The sequence below is a fragment of the Octopus bimaculoides genome, chromosome 2 (genome assembly GCF_001194135.2).
Source record: "Octopus bimaculoides isolate UCB-OBI-ISO-001 chromosome 2, ASM119413v2, whole genome shotgun sequence".
NCBI classification, from domain to species: Eukaryota; Metazoa; Mollusca; class Cephalopoda; order Octopoda; family Octopodidae; genus Octopus; species Octopus bimaculoides.
Window position 1 is genome coordinate 155,027,107 of NC_068982.1, and position 5,300 is coordinate 155,032,406.

Below are 5,300 nucleotides of genomic sequence, written 5' to 3' on the forward strand. Positions count from 1 at the left end.
GTGCAGGTGGTGGTGGTGCAGGTGGTGGTGTTGCAGGTGGTGGTGCAGCAGGTGGTGGTGGAGCAGGTGGTGATGGTGGTGGTGGTGAAGTAGACCTCGTATGATAAAGACATTTCAACCATGACCATTTCATTTTTTATTTCAGATGTTCTATATCCAGAACCACATGAGCAAATATGTTCTTTTCTTTTTAAAAGAAGGCCGAGGTGTAATTTGAAGAAGATAAGGCTGTTATTCTTAGAACGTCAAGCTGCTACGTAAGGGATCGCTTTACGGCTCGTTATTTTCTATATGTAGTGGATTCTACGTCGGTATCGACAATGAGCTTTCAACTGTTCCAGCAACAATATTTCTACTCCCGAAATTGACGTGTAAGTGATTAATATTCCACAGATATGTATGTACATCTTTAACATAATTCTCAGGTCGAATTAGCATAATATAATATCAAATAATAATAATAATAATGATAATATATGTGGGAAATATGAAGGTTGTGGTCATTGAAAAGAGTAGACGTGATACCAATAGTAATTGGTGCACTTGGAAGTACCAGCACTCAACTATCAACATGGCTGAAAAAGATCGATGCAAGTGTGAAGGTATAATACCTACAAAAACAGCATTGCTTGGAACTCCAAGAATTCTTCGCGGGGTTCTTGAAGTATGACCAGTAAACAAGTGTCACCTTAGTCTGATGGCTGTGGACAGCTGACACGTTCCATCATACCCAGCAATATAAGCTGTGAATTTTAATATAATAATAATAATAATAATAATAATAATAATAATAATAATAATAATAAGAAGAAGAAGAAGAAGAAGAAGAAGAAGAAGAAGAAGAAGAAGAAGAAGAAGAAGAAGAAGAAGAAGAAGAAGAAGAAGAAGAAGAATGCCCGAAAGTGGTAACGGAGGGACTAAAACAGTGCCTCGTTGCAAAGAAAGCAAAGATGGTAAGATACGATCAAAGAATGAAAGAATACCAGCAGAATAGGTTATATTCATAGTAGATCTGAAGAGATTCGACAAAGAAATAAATGGAGAGTGTACAGATGAAAAGTTGATACCAGATAACATTGAAAGTCAAAGGTTTTGGAGTGACATCTGGAGCAAAGACAAGGAGCACAAGAAGGATACTGAATGGTTGCAAGAACTGAAACAAACAGTAGTCTGTCCAAAACAGGCAGAACTAGTCATTTCAGTTAGGGAAGTGAAGGAAATCAGCAAAAAAATGGGCAATTGGGAGGCCCCGGGACCCGATGGAGTTCAAGGTTACTGGATCAAAAGATTTGGTGAATGTCATGCACGAATAGCTGCACAACTCAACACCTTGTTAAATGCCGACCAAGTAACACCAGACTGACAGAGTAATAGAAGGTAGAACAGAAGGCATATGGTTGCCAAGTGGTGAAATGATGAAGGCAATTCATCCTCAATTCAGCTATAAATACCTGGGAATACTTGAGGCAGATGGAATCAAACACAATGACATGAAGGAAACGACAAAAAGAGAGTACTTGCGGCGAGTGAGAAAAATATTGGCTTCAAAGCTAAATGCCAAGAACATAATTTAAGCAATAAACTCGCGCGCAGTCGCAGTAGTTCGGTATGGCGCTAGAATCCTGAAGTGGATAGAGGAGGAACTAAAGGAGATGGACAAGAAGTCAAGAAAGCTTTTAATGATGGTGCCCATCTTCCACGTGTGGACACTGATCGCCTATACATGAAGAGAGCAAATGAAGGAAGAGGACTGATAAGTGTGGAAGAATACGTGCATATCGAATTCGAAAGCTTAATGAGATACCTAACCCAAAGTAAGGAAACCTTGTTAATGACAAGGAACGAAGGAGTATTGAAAGCAGAGAAAAAAAAGAAAAAAGAAAGGAAGAGTGCAAAAAAGACATGAAGAAGAATTACGCAAGAATGGACTACATAATCAATTCCATGCAGCCACAACAGAAGTTGCTGGATAAAATAGATGGGATTCGCTGAAGAAAGGAACGCTAAAAAAGAGACCGAGAGCACTATACTGGCAGCGCAAGACCAAGCTTTGGCCACAAACTGGAGTTTCAACCTTACGAATTAGCAAGTGTCTCCGTTGTGCCGCATCTGCAATAGAGTGGATGAAACCACTGCCCATATCATAAACGAATGCCCTAGACTTGCCCAAAACCACTACAAGTTGTAGTGACATGATCAAGTAGCGAAAGTGCTACATTGAAAACTGTGCGAAAAGTGAGAGCTAGAGAGAGGCAAGACGTAGTATGAGCACAAACCGCAGAAAGTGACTAGAAATGTCCTCTGGGAGTTCCCAATCCAAACAGATCAGGTGCTACAGCATAACAGACCGGATCTAGTGGTGGTGGACAAGAGGCACCACATATGCTATATGATTGATGTTGCATGCCCCTTTCACCTACGAATAGTCAAGAGGGAAGGCGAAAAAAATAGATAAATACAACCCTCTTAAATACGAAGTAAACTAGTTATGGAAAATGAAGGTGAAGAAAGTGCCATTTATTGTTGGATCCTTGGGAACAGTATCAGAAGGCACCAAGGGGAATATAAAAGAAATTGGAATAGAGTTCCCAGTAGAACTGTTACAAAAGGTCTGCCGCTTTGGCACGGCCAGAACAATCAGGAAAGTATTAGGTAGCTGAAAAGAATGGAAAGCATGGCAGCGTAGGCTGTAGGTAACAAGCCTGTTACGTATGTAAGACTCCAGGAGCTCCAACAAAACTTGTGATAAAGAGAAATAATCCTTTCTACTATAGGCACAAAGCCTGAAATTTTGGGGGAGGTGGGGGGACAGTCGATTAGATCGATCCCAGTACGCAACTTGTGCTTAATTTATCGACCCCGAAAGGATGAAATGCAAAGTCGACCTCGGCGGAATTTGAACTCAGAACGTAACGAAGTTTTGCTGCTTAATCGGATAGCCTTTCGAGGAGGTAGTAGAAACCACAGAAAGAAGACCCGAAACCATTTGCATACTCCATTCACTGAAAGTGCTTGTATAACCTACTGCTGAAACGTAGTGCATATATAAACCAATAAAATCAGGTTCTTAATTATTCTATTCCTCGCTTGTTGTCATATCTTGATATCTGGTAATGGTTGAATGAATAGAATACATTTTACAGTCGTAAAATATGACTCACTTTTTTTAAAGCTGAACTTATGATGTAGTGTCTGTTCTCATTACTTAAAATGTTTCTCTTGTGTGCATTGGAAGAAATGTCGTTTGTCTATGATCTAAATAGGAAAAGCCTTTATGTTGTTTTGTGATTTCGCTTTTTGTATGATTTCCATGGTTAATTCCAGCAAATCGTTTCCGGTGATGTCTTGTTGTGTGGTGTGACCACAGATGTGTTTTTACAAATCGATTTGTTTACCACTGAGACATTCCTTTCGTTAGTTTAGTTGTCTGATATTTTTTGTATTTCTTTTCCATGTGGTATTGGGGTGTTGTGTCCAATTTTTATTAATTTAGTTCTTTTGTTTGTGTAGTTTAGGATTTCATCGAATCCTCTTGGTAGAATTTATACTCGCATATATTTAATTAGTTTGTTGTATGTGCAGTGAGTTGTCATTAATGCGTGAGTGTGTTGAAATAATAGATGGGATGACTAAGGAAAATTGTGACACTGTTTTGCCACAAAGATTTTCTAGATTTATTTGAAAAACAATAACCAGTATCCGAAATTTTGTAATTTGTGCCGTTTGACAATTCGATCCACTGATAATAATAGCTTCTGGGGAGGGCGTAAGTCGATTACAAAGACCCCAGTACTCGACTGGTACTTATTTTATCGACCCTGAAAGGATGAAAGGCAAAGCCAACTGCGGCGGAATTTGAACAAAAATTGGGAAGCAAATTGTAGATTCGGTTCCACTACACGCCCCAAACAGTCTAAAGACCCCTTTCAGTCATCGATGACCATGGGATTGCACCTAGAAGGTTCCTCTCCGAGGCACAAAGCCGAGCAAGGTTGTTTATGGAAGACCAGCAGTCGCCCATGCATACCAGCCTCCCCTCTCCACGCTACCGATGTTATCCAAGGGAAAGACAAAAACTTAGCACCAGTGACGTAGCGGCTCATTTCTAGAGCTAAGTGAAATGGAGCAACATGAAATGAAGTGTCTTGCTCAAAAACACAACACATAGCTAGTCAAGGAATCGAACCCACAACCTCATGATTGTGAGCCCGACACTCTAACCACTGAACCATGCGCCTTCACCACACCCCCCAAGCAATAACAAAAAAATTAATGAAATTCTAACATTTATATAGATTCAACATCAATTTTCGGAACCTTTACTTTGAAAGCTTTTCCAGAGTTACTGATTTTTCCGAACCAGAGTCGGTCACGTTGGTCAACACGCTAACTTCAACAAATATTTGATTTACTTGAGCAATTAAATGAAATGCAGGTACCTGTACATTAGTATAAATGAAATAGGTTTATTAAATACTGTACAGTGCAAAGCCCTAGTAAACTAGTCTTGTGGCTGCTGGAATTTGAAGTTTCTGCTCGTAAATTAGTGCGGATTATAAGAGGTTCAGGACCAGTGTCTGGAAAGTCGGTGTTGTACCTGTATTTTAAAATTAATTGTGTTTCAGATGAGATTTCTGAGGGCTATGGTTGGTGTGACACGGATGAACAGGATGAGAAATGAGGAGGTGCAAAGACGAACAGAAATGAGAGAAAAACTAACAACCAAAGGGATAAACGAATATTGAGTTGGTTTGGCCACATGGAGAGGATGGATGTGGAGCGGATGGGAAGGTGGGTGATAAAGGCTGAAGTGGTACGCAGCAGAACCAGAGGCAGACCTCGGTTTGTGTGGATGGATGGAGCTGGGAAAGCTTTGGTGGTTAGAGGTGTTGGAGCGAGAGAGGTAAGCGAGTTTATAAATGATAAGAAAGCTTAGGAAGTGTTTGTGGACGGATGAGTGAATTTTGATGTTGCTCAAAGGGGTACGAAATCAGCATGATGCGGCGGGGGTAAACCAGCATATGCTGTCGGGCTCCGCTGCTAATATTGGGGGTTGCGTTCTATGCCTTCACCCGAGTAGAGAACGGGTCTCGCCCATTTGATAGATAGATAGATAGATAGATAGATAGATAGATAGATAGATAGATAGATAGACCTTCAAAGAGACAGGCAGGCCGATAGGGAGATAGGTAGACAGACAGACAGATAGATAGATAGATAGATAGATAGATAGATAGATAGATAGATAGATAAACAAGTTTTTAATTTACTTCCTCAATAATTTCAGTTTAATACTGCTA

General features: G+C 40.1%; 1 long non-coding RNA gene across 1 annotated transcript in view; it reads left to right on the forward strand.

Moving 5' to 3' along the window:
• LOC128247042 (uncharacterized) overlaps positions 1–5,300 on the forward strand; it is a 31,500-nt gene that overhangs the window by 10,946 nt on the left and 15,254 nt on the right. The window contains exon 2 of the long non-coding RNA XR_008263471.1: positions 146–371. This is a non-coding gene — a long non-coding RNA (uncharacterized LOC128247042). The remainder of the gene's footprint in view (positions 1–145; positions 372–5,300) is intronic.